The following is a 17047-nucleotide window of genomic DNA, read 5'->3' on the forward strand; positions in this document are numbered from 1 at the left end:
GCCAGGCTGAGCAACCGATGGCTCACTCAGGGCAAAGCCCCTAGGTTGGGAGCTTCCGACCCCGCTGGGCTGGCTCACCTCCAGCATGGCCTTTCGCTGGGAAAGGGAGAGCAGAGCGCTGTAGCTAAGGACAGCAGATGACCTGGGGCTGGGTAGCTCGGAGGTTATCAAGTTAAAAACTGCGACCAAAGGCAAAGGGATTCGCGCTCCGGCCCCACGTGCTGTGACTGCCGGATCTGACAACGCTGGACAAATTAATCTGATGAGACCCACGGGCAGAGGAGGATGCTGGGGGATCCCTGGCATGCAGAACACTTTGCTTCTATGGCTAACCATTTGTATTTCCATAGCTTCTTCCAGCCACAGATCACAGCACACTTCATGACATTCGCTAACGCAGCCTCATGGCCCTCTTTCCCCATTGAACAAGGCGCTGCCCCATTCCACAAAGGGGCAGGGGATCACTCAACGTCACAGAGTCTGGCAAGCCCATGGGGGAGCTGAGCCCACTTCTGCTAAGGCTGCACTTGAACCATTGCTCATGTTCCCACTCAGATCAGCCAAGAGTCTGGCTAGCTCAGGTGCTTATCTTCCCCCTCACTGTAGTATCTGAGTACCTTGCAATGTTAAATGCCTCATCCCCTCCAGCACATAGGGCCAGGCTGCTGTCCCCCTAGTACGGATGGAGAACAGAGGCACAGAGAGTCTAAGTGACTTGTGTAAGGTCACACAGTATATCTGTGGCAGAGCAGCGAATTCACCCTGCCTCTCCAAGCCCTACGCTAGCACCCTAACCACTGGAGTCATCCGCGGGAGCTGGATGAAGCCTGTTCGGATTGGCATGAAGAGCCCAGGGATTGAATTTTGCTGAGATGGATTGTCGGAGGGTATTTCAAGTTTTGGGAAGCCAACGGGAGGGTGGTCTCCTGGGGAATTTGAGTTAGAGCATGAAGCTAACCTTGTCCTCAATCCTCTTTCCCCTGCGTTCTCCGTCAATTTCTGGTGGGGTGGGGGTCACTGGCTGTTGCCATGAAAATGCAGCATCTCAAGCCCCAGTCCCGTTCTCCGTGGCAAGCTGCCAGCATCAGAGTCATTGCACTCGCTAGAAAGCATTCCAGACAGAAACCACACCGCTTTCCCTTCACACACTCCTTTGCTCTCCAGATGCCTGACTCGCTAATCCCAGTGGAGAGCCTTGTTGCTGTTTGATACGTTGTTTACTATGACTTCATAGCGCATGATTGCACTGTTATTGCATCTCTTGGCTTTCGCACGCGTAGCAATAGCCCGAGTGATACAGATCAGGGCCCAGGGTTCTTTTAGTTTGAAGGATTTTATTGTTATATTAAACAGAGACGAAGGCAGTAAAGAAAAGAATACAGCAGCCAAGCACCTTAGGATGAGAGGGAAAGAGGAATTGGCCCATATATATGTTATCTAGCTCAACTTTCCTCACTAAACACCAACCGCTCAATGAGCTCATTAATTGTAACTAAATTAACTATTCACTGGTCTCCAGATGCTTACAAAAGACAACATCTTGTTCTCTTTGGGACATAACGCCTCCCAAATTGTATGTCATCGCTACAATAGGTTGAGTAGGACAAAAGAGAGAGTGGTGACTATTTCCATGAGTCTAAGCACTGCATAGAGATTACCATTATGGTCCGTCCACCTGTGATGACAGCATGTGTGGACAGACTTGAGCCAGCTTTGATCTAGAATAACAGTAGCCGCGAAGCAGAACAGTCTGCAGCGTGGGCGATCCACTCACGTACATCCCAAGAGTCCCAGACGGGCTAGGACAGCCTACGCTTCGCAGGGTTGGGATTGGAGCTAGCTGGAGCCAAGCTAGCTCAGGTACGGTCCACGGGCTGCAGTCACATCTCTGATGGCAGTATAGATGGACCCTCAGTCACAGAGTTGTGTCCTGCACAGGTGTGCAGGCAGCTGGTGACCATCTATCCCAGCTCCTCCACAACCACCAGCACAAATATCCATTCCAGCAACAGCATTGCTTACTCCCCTGTATAAAAATTTCAGTCATCCAATCAGGAAGCAAAAACAGCACCCTGAGACTCACCTGACCAATCACACCCCCAGAAATAACAAAGAGTCAATTTTGTGGGAGCTGTCTGCTTTGACTATCTTTATTATTGTAATTCTTATTAGGATAGAGCTTGGATGTCCCAGGCTGGGGTGTGGCCCCACTGTGCCAGGTGCTGTACGTGGATACACAGGAAGACACGAGCCAAGATTTTCAGACGTGATCAGTGACCGTGGGAGCCTAACCGGAGACACCTTAGGGGCTGGTTTTCAGAGAGTGCTGAACACCTGCCCTCTGAAAATCAGGCCCCTTTAAAGGTGCACCGAGTGGCGCAGGTTTGACAGTCTTGGCCCGTCTGGAATATTTAGTCTGAAAACGATTGCTCAGAACTATCCAGCAAATCCTTACAAATAGTGACCATGTTCGCAGAACCGAGCATCCAGGCATTGCAAATACCATTGGTAGTGAACAGCTCAGTTGACGTTCGTGACCAAGCTGGGATGAGCTGTATTCACTGCCACGCCACTGAGAGGGGTCTGGCCAGTTCGATATCATTCTTGGGGGGAAGAGAGGAGCAGCTAATTTCAATGGAAAAATACCAGCATCATCACCACCTGAAGGAAGAGGGCAGGAAAAGAAACGTTAAGAAAGTTGTTATGCCTCCGAAGAGAGCAGCAAATTGCCCACCGACATTGAGCAGCTCCACCTTCCGACTAAGGACTGAAGCTAGTGCCCGGCCTGGAGCTTCCTAGAAGACCGTCTTTTGGGATGGACAAAGACCATAACTTTGTACGGAGCCATCCCAGCGTGGGGAAGCCAGAGTCTGCACATGGTTTGAATTTTAAACGCGAGCCCGTTCACCAAGGCACCGTTAGCCTAGCAAGAGCCAGCGATTCCAGCCCCGCTGACATGGCCAGTTAATCCCAGCTAAACTGCATCTAGAGATACAAATCCCCCAGTAAATCTAATTGTCTGCGGGAAAGCGCAGCTGGCAGAGTCACGGCATGGTGGCATCATTCCCGTCCCCTTGGCCAGGGGGATTCAACCAGAAAACTACATTCAAACTCATTATCCCCAGAGCCCCAATCTGTGATCTTTGGAACAATTAAAAGTCCTTAATCCTGAATGAAAAGCAAACAAGGGCCAAGTCATCGTCTTCCTGCTTCCCCTAATCAGGGCTGCAGGTCCTGCTCCTGTTTACAATACAAATATTCAATTAAAAATTCCCAAAGACCCCAGTAATTGGGTCTCAAAGGGGGTTCCCACTGACAAAAAGAAATGAAAAGAGCTTTACTGTTCCCTTCCTGGCCGGGTCCCCTCCGCCAAATAACCCACAATTAAACATCGTCTGGGAACCCATGTTACACGGACAGGCTCCCAGACACCAGCAGGCTCTGGCTGAGGCAGGCAGAGCACACAGACATACACATCCCCTCCCCCCACCCCCCTATGTGCATGCACCCATCTACAAACATCTACACACACACACTCACAAACCCATGCATGCACATGCACATACGAATACACACACACACTCACGTACATATGCACACAATCCCATGTGTGTACCCATGTCCACACATGCACACATACACAAACGCACACGCATACATATGCATACACATACATATCCACGTTAACTGTGTGTAGTGAGCGAAAGCAATTTCATGCCCAGCAATGAGCATCGCCATGGCTGTGTTGCCTCTTGATTCAGATCTGCTATTATTTGATGAGCCCGTCTCTTCATCGGGATCAGTCAAGGAAACTGGAGGTGTTTGGGGACCGTGAGCCCCAATGTCCCTGATTTACAGGGGCGGGAGCTGTGAGCAGGGACTGCGTGTCGGGTTGTTTTTTCTTTTAAATGGAAAAAATGCGGGAGGAGTTCGTCCTTGCTGTCGCTGCTAAATTAAAACTTTCAGGAAAACCCTTTCTTGGGCCTCTCTTCCTCATTCCCAGGGGCAGCACCTGAGTAAATAGATGGTGCCATGGAGACCAAAATGCATCTTGCTCCTTTAACTGCACCTGAGAGACAAACCCTGGGCCAGATTCTTCGCAAATCAGTGCAGTTCCATTGACCTCAGCGATGCCATATCAATCATACCAGCTGTCCCCCCAGCTCTCCTGTGTCTGGTTATTAAATCACAAATTCCTTCCCCCACAAGGGCCATTTGTGGGCCCAGCCCCTCCCCAGCTAGCTAGAATAGCAGGCAAGCAATCAAGTGAATTGCATAGCTAGCAGGTCCTTCAAGTGGGTAATCGTAAGCTTTCTTGACAAATCAACCACCTTCGCAGGCGCTCCTCTCGGTCCAGTGCTAACAGCCCCTGGCAGCTCCTCGCTCATTACCCTCCAAAAAACAATTAGAGAGCAGGCTTTGAAAAGGCAACTCCTAATGCAGGCACTGACCTGATTCGAAAGGGGGACATGACTATGAACTGCTCTTCTCGGGGGAGCCTTGCAGTTATTTGTGGTTAAGGTCAGTTCCAGCCACCGTGCGCCCCCACTTCCCAAAACACAGCTGAAAGGCACTGGATGCCCCCACTCCTATCGGGAGAGCGGGCACTCTATTTCAGACAGCAACACCCCCACAATGCCCGGGGGAATGGCAAAGTGCAGGGCCGGAAGTACTCGCTGCATGGTCTCGCCTGTCTGTGCTCTTTGAACGTCGGTCTGAGGCATCACATTCAAGACAAATTCAGGGCCCGATCCTCCAACTCTTTCCGTCTAAGCATCCTTGGACAAGGCTTTGCAGGGTCGGGCCATTATTGTACACCAGCTGCACCCCAGCCTGAGTCACGGACTTACACACCTGGAGCCTGCGCAGGAGCTCAGAGAACCGTTCACAAAACCAGCTCTTCAAAGGTTTTTAGGCACCTGACTCCCATGGGTCACCTAACTCCTTGTGAGGATCTGGGCCCTAGAAAGCACAGCAAGGGGTGCAGCATAGGGACCTGAACAGAGCCGGACAAGCGAGGAAAGAGCAAAAGGCTGAGAACTTTGCCCCCCCCAGGTCTGATTTTCACAGCTCCAGCAGGAACCCACGTACTCAGCACAGTGCAGGTGCTCAGCACGTCCAAGCTCTGGCTCAGCGTCTCTCTCTTTCCAGTTGTCCCAGCTGCACCATCCCCAGCACTTGAAGCCTTTCAACAAGACAAGGTGTCTCCTTCTCAAACATATGCTCTGGTTCAGGCAGCAGTTCTGAGCTCAAGGCAAGAATCACAGAATCATAGAAGATTAGGGTTGGAAGTGACCTCAGGAGGTTCTAGTCCAACCCCCTGCTCAGAGCAGGACCAACCCCAACTAAATCATCCCAGCCAGGGCTTTGTCAAGCCAGGCCTTAAGACCCTCTAAGGATGGAGATTCCACCACCTCCCTAGGTATCCCATTCCAGGGCTTTACCACCCTCCTAGTGAAATAGTGTTTCCTAATATCCAACCTAGACCTCCCCCACTGCAACTTGAGACCATTGCTCCTTGTTCAGTCATCTGCCACCACTGAGAACAGCCTAGATCCATCATCTTTGGAACCCCCCCTTCAGGTAGTTGAAGGCTGTTATCAAATCCCCCCTGACTCTTCTCTTCTGCAGACTAAATAAGCCAAGTTCCCTCAGCCTCTCCTCGTAAGTCATGTGCCCCAGCCCCCTAATCATTTTCGTTGCCCTCTGCTGGACTCTCTCCAATTTGTCCACATCCTTTCTGTAGTGGAGGGCCCAAAACTAGATGCAATACTCCAGATGTGGCCTCATCAGTGCCAAATAGAGGAGAATAATCACTTCCCTCCATCTGCTGTCAATGCTCCTACTAATGCAGCCCAATATGCCATTAGCCTTCTTGGCAACAATATCCAGCTTCTCATCCACTGTAATCCCCAGGTCCTTTTCTGCAGAATTGCCACTTAGCCAGTTGGTCCCCAGACTGTAGCAGTGCATAGGATTCTTTCATCCTAAGTGCAGGACGTTGCACTTGTCCTTGTTGAACCTCATCAGATTTCTTTTGGCCCAATCCTCCAATTTGTATAGGTCACTCTGGACCCTATCCCTACCCTCCAGTGTATCTACCTCTCCCGCCAGCTTAGTGTCATCCGCAAACTTGCTGAGGGTGCAATCCATCCCATCATCCAGATCATTAATAAAGTTATTGAACAAAACCGGCCCCAGGACAGACCCCTGGGGCACTTCGCTTGATAGTGGCTGCCAACTAGACATCCAGCCATTGCTCACTACTCATTGAGCCCGACAATCTAGCCAGCTTTCTATCCACCTTATAGTCCATTCATCCAGCCCATACTTCTTTAATTTGCTGGCAAGAATACTGTGGGTGACCATATCAAAAGCTTTGCTAAAGTCAAGATATATCACATCTACCACTTTCCCCATATCCACAGAGCCAGTTATCTCATCATAGAAGGCAATCAGGTGATCAGGCATGACTTGCCCTTGGTGAATCCATGTTGACTGTTTCTGATCACCTTCCTCTCCTCCAAGTGCTTCAAAATGGATTCCTTGAGGACCTGGTCCATGATTTTTCTGGGGACTGAGGTGAGGCTGTAGTTCCCCAGATTCTCCTTCTTTCCTTTTTTAAAGATGGGCACCATATTTGCCTTTTGCCAGTCGTCCGAGACCTCCCCCAATCGCCACGAGTTTTCAGAGATAATGGCCAATGGCTCTGCAATCACATCAGCCAACTCCCTTAGCACCCTCAGATGTATCGCATCCAGTCCCATGGACTTGTGCATATCCAGCTTTTCTAAATAGTCCCTAACCTGTTCTTTCACCAATGAGGGCTGCTAACCTCTTCCATATACTGTGCTGCCCCATGCAGCAGTCTGGGAGCTGACCCTGTCTGTGAAGATCAAGGCAAAAAAAGCATTGAGTACATTAGCTTTTTCCACATCCTCTGTCACTAGGTTGCCTCCCCCATTCAGTAAGGGGCCCACACTTTCCCTGACCTTCTTCTTGTTGCACACATACCTGTAGAAACCTTCTTGTTACCCTTCACATCCCTTGCTAGTTGCAACTCCAGTTGTGCTTTGGCCTTCCTGATTACATCCCTGCATGCTTGAGCAATATTTTTATACCCCTCCCTGGTCATCTGTCCAAGTTTCCACTTCTTGTAAGCTTCCTTTTTGTTTTTAAGCTCACTGAAGATTTCTCAGTTAACCCAAGCTGGTCACCTGCCATATTTGCTGTTCTTTCTTCACATCGGGATGATTTGTTCCTGTGCCCTCAATAAGGCTTCTTTAAAATACAGCCAGCTCTCCTGGACTCCTTTCCCCCTCATGTTAGCCTCCCAGGGGATCCTGCCCATCAGTTCTCTGAGGAAATCAAAGTCTGCTTTTCTGAAGTCCAGGGTCCGTATTTTGCTGCTCTCCTTTCTTCCTTTTGTCAGGATCCTGAACTCGACCATCTCATGGTCATTGCTGCCCAGGTTGCCACCCACTTCTACTTCCCCTACCAATTCTTCCCTATTTGTGAGCAGCAGGTCAAAAGGAGCACAGTCCCTAGATGGTTCCTCCAGCACTTGCACCAGGAAGTTGTCCCCAACACTCTCCAAAGACTTCCTGGATTTTCTGTGCACTGTTGTATTGCTCTCCTAGCAGATGTCAGGGTGGTTGAAGTCCCCCATGAGAACCAGGGCCTGTGATCTGGAAACTTGTGTTAGTTGTCTGAAGAAAGCCTTGTCTACCTCTTCCTCCTGGTCTGGTGGTCTATAGCAGACGCCCACCACGACGCTGCCCTTGTTGCTCTCGCCTCTAAACTTAACCCAAAGACTCTCAACAGGCTTTTCTCCAGTTTCATACCGGAGCTCTGAGCAATCATACCGCTCTCTTACATACAATGCAACTCCTCCACCTTTCCTCCCATACCCGTCCTTCCTGAACAGTTTATACCCATCCATGACAGTGGTTCAGTCATGTGGGTTACCCCACTAAGTCTCTGTTCCAGTCACATCATAGTTCCTTGACTATGTCAGGACTTCCAGTTCTCCCTGCTTGTTTCCCAGGCTTCTTGCATTCGTGTACAGGCATCTAAGATAACTACTTTCTCAGTAAGAATCAGGAGGTCTCCCCTGTTGCACCCTCCTCCTTGTGTTTCCTCCTTGTGTATCCCACTTCCCCACTTACCTCTGGGATTGGGCCCCATACCCCAGCGAACCTAGTTTAAAGCCCCCCTCACTAAGTTAGCAAGCCTGCCTGCGAAGATGCTCTTCCCTCTCTTCGTTAGGTGGATCCCATCTCTTCCTAGCAATCCTCCTTCCTGAATTCCTGGGCGGAGCCCTCTGGCCTGTGCTATGCAGATCAGACTGGATGATCCGAATGGTCCCTTCTGGCCTTCCCAGCTATTAATCTATGTCACTCTTACCCAGGGCCTTTCACAACCCTGCAGTGGCAGACAAGACCCAGGTACCTGGTGTGACCTACTGGCCTTTCCCTTTTGCTAAATGCCCAGGAGACAGGAAGCTGCCTTTGAGGAATGAGTGACACTGAGTTTTAAATCACTGGAGCCAGAGCAACGAGACCGCATGAAGCAAAGAAAGGGCCCCGTGGACAGAGTGATGAGGAAGCCAGCCCCAATGGGAAAGCTGCGAATGCCTGACTCCTCTGTGGGGGAGTGGAGGTGTTCCCTGCTCCCTGGGGCTGTGCATGGGCTCCCCAGCTGGAGCTGGCAGAGCCGTACCCCTAGAGAAACACCTCAGGAAATCGTCACTTCAGCTTCTCCACAAGTGACTGCTCCCTGCGGGGCAGGCATGGAGTCACAAGGCTTGTTTGTTCGCTGAGCTCCCCAGTGGCTTCGACAATAGAGTGAATCAATGGAACTTACAGTCCGGGAAGAAGCTCGTCGGCTTTTTTGCCCCATTAGCACTAATGATGAAGACAGCTCCTAGCAGCCATTACCAAGACAAGGGTCCAGGTGTGCAAAGACTCTGACTGCCTTTTCACAGACTAGCAGTGCAAGGCTTCCACCAGTCTGCCTCCCCTATGGCCTGCTGGGACCCCCCGAAGGGCTGGGAGTGTTATGACCCACAGGTCTCAAGCATGGGTCTGCAGGGTTTATAGGAGCAGCCACGCTCCAGCCTTGCACATGGCAGCCTGCTAACACTTGCTTACCTGGGACCCAAGAAGCCCCGCCCCTGTCTGAGGCTCCACCCCTGCAGCCCTATAGGCAGGGTCCCAAAGCAGCTGATTGGCCCCCTGGCACTATTTAAGCCAGCAGCAAGCACAGGAACTGGTCTAAACTGGGCTCTGCGCCTTGTGCTCCCTGTTCCTGTGGCTTGATTTCCTGGCATCCTGACCCGGCCTGACTCCTGGCATCGGATTGGTGGTTCTGACCCCCAGTTTGTCTCCTGACCCTGCTATCCTGCCCCAGCTGACTTGTGTCTCCTGACTGCGGACTCTGGCTCGACTAGGTCTGGCTGCCCATGAGGTTGCCAATTTTGTAATATTTAAAAACCAGGCACTCCAGCAGGAGCTCTGGAACCTCCCCAGCCCCTGCCTCGTCCCCCTGAGGCTCTACCCCACACTTCCTCCTCTTCCCCCTCCATCGCTTGCTGCTTTTCCCCTCTTCTCCCCCCCCCCATCCCCCCCCGCCCTCAGGTCAGGAGGGACTCGCTATGGAGCTGGGGCTGGTAGCTGCAGCCACTCCAAGGCAGGTAGGAGTCGGGGCTAAGTAGGGGCTGGCACAGGTGATGACCTGGTGCCTCTTCCAGCTGCAGTAACTGGATTTTGGGTGTCTGGTCAATAGATCTGACGGGACACTGTCAGGTCCCCTTTCGAGTGGACTTTCCGGTCAAAAACTGGACACCTGGCCTTAAAGTCTATGAGAACACAAAGAAGCTTCAAGTCTGACATTTCCCAATGTTTGAATACTTGGCTTCTCCACCTTAATGTTCTTTTAAGATAGTTTGCATGTATAATAAATATGCAGATGAGATGGACATGGAATAAGTGACCACATAAAAACTGTATCTGTTTGATTGTACCACTCTCACCACACTGTTAGGGTATGTCTACACAGCACCTAGACCCCTGTGAGGCTGGCCCTTGCTAGCTGACTCAGGCTCACAGGGTGTTTCATTGAAATGTAGACATCCGGGCTCAGGCTACAGGGCAGGAGAGCCTGAGTGCTTGGGCTCCAATATGAGCCTGGAAGTCTACACAACAGTGACCCAAGCCCACGAGCCTAAGTCAGCTGGGCCAGTCTCAGGTGCCCAGTTGCTGTGTAGACATACCCACGGTATGCCCCTTGTCTTCTTAGGGCCCCATCTTGCACCCATTCACACACACGAATGACTTTACCAGTATTGCCAACCTCCAGAGATCAAAAGTCATGAGTTTAAAAAAAAAACAAACCTCAAACCATGTTTTTAGTCTGGCCTTCTAACTCTGCTCTAGTCCTCTGCATGATGGCTCTCAAAGGGGCCAGGGCTGTGGGTCACCTCGTTACCTCCAGGCCACCAACGTGAGAGTCTGCTTGTGTTTCTCTGGGTGTCGGTGCCCTGACATTGCCACCCTGTTAGCCCCCGAAACATTCTCTGCTGCCCTGACTTTGCTTTGCAGGTTAACGCTAGGAGCACCCCAGTCCTCAAGCCCCTCTGAAGCGTTCCCCTTCTCCACTGAACCCTCACCCAAATACCAGGTCTGCTGTCATCAAGGGACCAGTGCACACACCAGCTTATGTGGTTCACCTTGGGAAAGCACAATATTGCAGCACTGAGATATATGGATAGTGAAAACAGAGATCAGCTGGCTGCTCATGGTTCACGAGCAACCATGTAAGCTTTCATGTCAGACCTCACCTGCCGTTCTTTGGTGAACCAGGACATACCAGAATCAGGGCTCTCCACTAAGCCCCTTGCCAGGTGGCACTGAAAGGTTCTTGGGTCAGACTCTGGCAATGGGTGTGTGATTATTTCAAGTTGACAAGTCAACCTTTAATGCGTGCGCAAATGCACATCTCTCCCTGGCTGCTCAGAGGGAGATTCCACTAAACCTCTCCTCACCCCTAAGACAGGGGAACCGCCGTCCATTTCCTGGTACTGGCTTCACCCCGCAGCAACACTGCCCTGCCTCCCGCAGCCCCAGGGCTTCTCCTCTGCCCAGGTCCCAGCAGCACCCCCCACCCCCCCGCCCTGGGACCCTCTCACTGCTCTAGGGCCAGACACCGAAGGCCGGGCTCAGCAGCAGGCAGGTCTGTGTCCCAGCCCCGAGGCTCTCGCACACAGCTCTGCCCATGTGCCCAGCCCTGAGTATCAGGGGCTCAGAGGAGCTTCCCGTGGCATCGCGACAGCTCCTCCTGCAGGCGCCCAAATCCTGCGCCTGGTGATCAGTGCACAAGTTGGCAATACTGCGACACGGCCTTCCCCGGCTCCTTGGACAGGCCTACCTTTCCCCACCACTGCCCCCTTGCCAGGGGAGCTGCCATCCCATCCTTCCACCTCCCACCCCATTGCTGTCCTCTGCCCCTCCTCAGCCTTCCTCCTGCCCCCCACATTCCCCTGTGCCCCTCAGCCTCCCTCCTTCTCCTCACATCCCCCAACCCCCCTCAGGCTTCCCCTGCCCCTCCTCAGCCTCCCTACTTCTCCCCCCAGCCACTCTCCTGCCCTGCCCCCACACCCCCTGCCCCTTCAGCCTCCCTCCTGCCCCCACATCCCCCTGTGCCCCTCAACCTCCCTCCTGCCCCCCCACATTCTCCTACCCCTCCCCAGCCTCTCTCCTGCCCCCCATATCCCTTTACGCCCCTAAGCAGGTGGGAGCTAGGTCACTGGAAGAATGCATAGGTCACCCTAGCATTGCCTACACCAGGGATTAGGTCAGTATTGCTACATCTCGGGGGGGCGGGGAGATTTCTCCCACCCCTGAAAGACATAACTATGGTGATATAAGTTCCAGTGTAGACCAGCCCTTAGAGCTGAATATGTCGGAAACATTCGGGAGCCCCGGAGAACCGCTCTCCATTTTCTGAGTCCAAAAAGCTCTCTCATTTCAAATGGCGCCTCCAAAAATTCCACCAGCCAGCGCAACGAGAAATGCTGGAGTCATGGCAGGTGGCAGGTAGTTCTGTCATTACAAGTACATGGGAGCCCCCCAACCTCCTCTCTGTCCCTCCCTGACAGAAATGCTCCCCGGGCGCCACAGAGAATGTCGAGATAGCAGGGATGGTTAGACGTTGGTTGTCCTTAATCTTATCATCCCTCATGGACCAGATCCAGCCAAGCCGAGCGCACTAGCTGCTCTGTTAAACATACCCAGCGTGACCTGGCTGGACGCACGTGCTCTCCTCCTTAGGTCTGGGTGGAGCGCACCCGTTGGGCTGTCAAACTTTCCAGCTCCAGCTAGCGCATATCTGCCCCTGCACTTGCTGCGTACATCTGGGTGGAATGCCAGGAGCCCGAGGATTTGAGGGTGCTTAGATCCCCACATAATGAGGCCAGTGGCCACCACTGCTATGCTGCAGGACACACTGAGCATGTCGAGCTAGGGCAACTGCAAGGAACCTGTTAAAAAATTCCTGAAAAACCCTGCCTGGCAGAGTCCCCGTGAGACACTGGCTGCGCTTTGAGGGATTGCGCCCATTTCGAAGAGGAACAGCACCGCCTGGCTTTAACCCCGTGAGCTGCTAGACGGGGCAGCCCTCACCCTGCAGCAGCCTAGCATCAGGTGACGTTAGTTTGTTCTGAGCCCTCCTCGCCGGGAAAGTTACATCTCCCCCTTCCCTTGGCTAGGGGAGAGTTTCTTTGGCAGGGTACATGTGGATGGGAGCCGAGGGGAAGAATTGTGTGCTCCGTTAGCGTGAAACCTGCTGATGAAGTGAAATATACCCCCAAAACGCCAGGCCGATCCATTACAGCAAACTCTTGGCTGGGTCCCTGTGCCTCCTACAACAGATTGGGTTTGCCTTGTTTACCATGGCTTGTGCTCAGGCCACACACGCTGCTCTGTGCGTTGTACAGAACGGAGCCAGACTCCAGGCCCTTCCCCCCCAAACCTAGAGAAATAAATCAGCCCATGCGCACAAACATTGCGGTGCCCTGGTCCCGCGAAGGCTTTCTTCTTCCAGCACTGGCCTTCACGGACCTGGCGAGTGTCATTTCGCATGTCAATTGTGATCCTAAAACAAGGCATTTTATCTCTTGCCAAAAGCTTGCCAGGCTATAAGCCAACAGTTGTGTGCTGAGCATGCTCCGTGGGAGATTAGAGGAAAACAGAAGGAAAGGACAGGTAGAGCCATTAAAGATGGTGCACTGGTTTTAGAGCAGCGATGAGCCTGCACACAGCCCTGGAACTGAGCATCCTCTGAATTTATGATTACTACAGTGGTGCCAAGCCCCAGCTAAGATCTGGGCCCCATTGGGCTAGGTGCCGTACAAGTACTATACATAAAAGAGAGACTCTGCCCCAAAGAGACTTCAATCTAAATAGACAAGACGGGCCAAGGGTGGGTGGAAGGAAGTGTTAGTATTCCCATCTCGCAGACGGGGAGGGGATCAGAGCTAGGAACTGAACCCGGAGCACGGGGCCAGTGCCACCACCACAAAACTTTTCTTTGCTCAAAAAGAAAAGGAGGACTTGTGGCACCTTAGAGACTAACCAATTTATTTGAGCATAAGCTTTCGTGAGCTACAGCTCACTTCATCGGATGCATACTGTGGAAAATACAGAAGATGTTCTTATACATACAAACCATGAAAAAATGGGTGTTTACCACTACAAAAGGTTTTCTCTCCCCCCACCCCACTCTCCTGCTGGTAATAGCTTATCTAAAGTGATCACTCTCCTTACAATGTGTATGATAATCAAGTTGGGCCATTTCCAGCACAAATCCAGGTTTTCTCCCCACCCCACCCCCCGACAAACCCACTCTCCTGTTGGTAATAGCTTATCTAAAGTGATCACTCTCCTTACAATGTGTATGATAATCAAGGTTGGCCTTTCCAGCATAAATCCAGGGTTTAACAAGAACGTCTGGGGGGTGGTAGGAAAAAACAAGGGGAAATAGGTTACCTTGCATAATGACTTAGCCACTCCCAGTCTCTATTCAAGCCTAAGTTAATTGTATCCAATTTGCAAATGAATTCCAATTCAACAGTCTCTCGCTGGAGTCTGGTTTTGAAGTTTTTCTGATGTAATATCGCAACTTTCATGTCTGTAATCGTGTGACCAGAGAGATTGAAGTGTTCTCCGACTGGTTTATGAATGTTATAATTCTTGACATCTGATTTGTGTCCATTTACTCTTTTATGTAGAGACTGTCCAGTTTGACCAATGTACATGGCAGAGGGGCATTGCGGGCACATGATGGCATATATCACATTGGTAGATGTGCAGGTGAACGAGCCTCTGATAGTGTGGCTGATGTTATTAGGCCCTGTGATGGTGTCCCCTGAATAGATATGTGGGCACAGTTGGCAACGGGCTTTGTTGCAAGGATAGGTTCCTGGGTTAGTGGTTCTGTTGTGTGGTATGTGGTTGCTAGTGAGTATTCGCTTCAGGTTGGGGGGCTGTCTGTAGGCAAGGACTGGCCTGTCTCCCAAGATTTGTGAGAGTGTTGGGTCATCCTTCAGGATAGGTTGTAGATCCTTGATAATGCGTTGGAGGGGTTTTAGTTGGGGGCTGAAGGTGACGGCTAGTGGCGTTCTGTTATTTTCTTTGTTAGGCCTGTCCTGTAGTAGGTGACTTCTGGGAACTCTTCTGGCTCTATCAATCTGTTTCTTCACTTCCGCAGGTGGGTATTGTAGTTGTAAGAATGCTTGGTAGAGATCTTGTCTCTTGTTTGTCTCTGTCTGAGGGGTTGGAGCAAATGCGGTTGTATCGCAGAGCTTGGCTGTAGACAATGGATCGTGTGGTGTGGTCAGGGTGAAAGCTGGAGGCATGTAGGTGGGAATAGCGGTCAGTAGGTTTCCAGTATAGGGTGGTGTTTATGTGACCATCGTTTATTAGCACTGTAATATCCAGGAAGTGGATCTCTTGTGTGGACTGGACCAGGCTGAGGTTGATGGTGGGATGGAAATTGTTGAAATCATGGTGGAATTCCTCAAGGGCTTCTTTTCCATGGGTCCAGATGATGAAGATGTCATCAATATAGCGCAAGTAGAGTAGGGGCGTTAGGGGACGAGAGCTGAGGAAGCGTTGTTCTAAGTCAGCCATAAAAATGTTGGCATACTGTGGGGCCATGCGGGTACCCATAGCAGTGCCGCTGATTTGAAGGTATACATTGTCCCCAAATGTAAAATAGTTATGGGTAAGGACAAAGTCACAAAGTTCAGCCACCAGGTTAGCCGTGACATTATCGGGGATAGTGTTCTTGACGGCTTGTAGTCCATCTTTGTGTGGAATGTTGGTGTAGAGGGCTTCGACATCCATAGTGGCCAGGACGGTGTTATCAGGAAGATCACCGATGGATTGTAGTTTCCTCAGGAAGTCAGTGGTGTCTCGAAGGTAGCTGGGAATGCTGGTAGCGTAGGGCCTGAGGAGGGAGTCTACATAGCCAGACAATCCTGCTGTCAGGGTGCCAATGCCTGAAATGATGGGGCACCCAGGATTTCCAGGTTTATGGATCTTGGGTAGTAGATAGAATATCCCAGGTCGAGGTTCTAGGGGTGTGTCTGTGCAGATTTGATCTTGTGCTTTTTCAGGGAGTTTCTTGAGCAAATGCTGTAGTTTCTTGTGGTAATTCTCAGTGGGATCAGAGGGTAATGGCTTGTAGAAAGTGGTGTTGGAGAGCTGCCAAGCGGCCTCTTGTTCATATTCCGAAAACCAGAATTTCTGCTGGAAATGGCCCAACTTGATTATCATACACATTGTAAGGAGAGTGATCACTTTAGATAAGCTATTACCAGCAGGAGAGTGGGGGTGGGGGGAGAGAAAACCTTTTGTAGTGGTAAACACCCATTTTTTCATGGTTTGTATGTATAAGAACATCTTCTGTATTTTCCACAGTATGCATCCGATGAAGTGAGCTGTAGCTCACGAAAGCTTATGCTCAAATAAATTGGTTAGTCTCTAAGGTGCCACAAGTCCTCCTTTTCTTTTTGCGACTACAGACTAACACGGCTGTTACTCTGAAACCTTTCTTTGCTCAATTACTGACTGGCCCAAAACTGAATACCTAAGGCCGGTGGCTCAGGAGTCAGTCAGCCATTGTATAGTTTAACCCCACTGAAACTGAAGGACAGAAGTGGGCTGTTTTAGATACTGGCGTTGCCGGTTGTGCAGGACATGGGGATTCGTAGAAACGGCAGCAGCATTGCCGACGGTCTGTCTTGTAAAAGTTTATTTAAACCGTTTTCTTTTCTTCCCCCTTCCCCGCAGAGTGTGTTCTACGAGCAGCCTTTGGATGCCGCCCCACCTATGGAAGGCGTGCAGCACGAGCTGCACCATTGGCAGGCAACTCTCGGACACCGCGGTGATGGACTCAGCATAAGAACCTAATGGCACGGATTAGAATGGCCATGGCCACAATGGGACCATCTTGTCCAGATCTCTTCGGGACCTGAGTTTGGCTTCCATGTGAGCAAATTTGGGAATGCTTTTCAGCTCAGTATATAGACCATCCGCATTAATTATAGTTTGCACATGTAGGTTCTGATCTTAACATAAAAGTCCATAAGTACTTCTTGCAGGCTACCAGGCTTTCTAAAGTCCTATGGAACTTGAAGGCTTTATATAGCATCTTCTATCCGAGATTATGCCTCATATCCTCACAAGCTAGGTAAATATTTTCCCATTGCACTGAGAATGAGTGTTTACAGAAGTCTGTGGCAAAGAGGGGAACAGAACCCAGGTCTCACATCCCCATGCCTTCATCACACGACAACCTATTCCACATTTCTCTGCACAGTGTAATATCGTTCTACTGAGCTGTTCCAAAAGGGGATAGATAAAGGAGTTTCCTTCATACCACACTTCTCTTCCGGGATCTAGATGGGATTTGCAAAGTCCTGGAGCGCTGTCTTTACCCAGGTTTGTCCGACTGCCAGCTGAGGCTGTTTACTGTATGTATAGGC

Source organism: Chelonia mydas, chromosome 22, assembly GCF_015237465.2.
Source record: "Chelonia mydas isolate rCheMyd1 chromosome 22, rCheMyd1.pri.v2, whole genome shotgun sequence".
Lineage (NCBI taxonomy): Eukaryota > Metazoa > Chordata > Testudines > Cheloniidae > Chelonia > Chelonia mydas.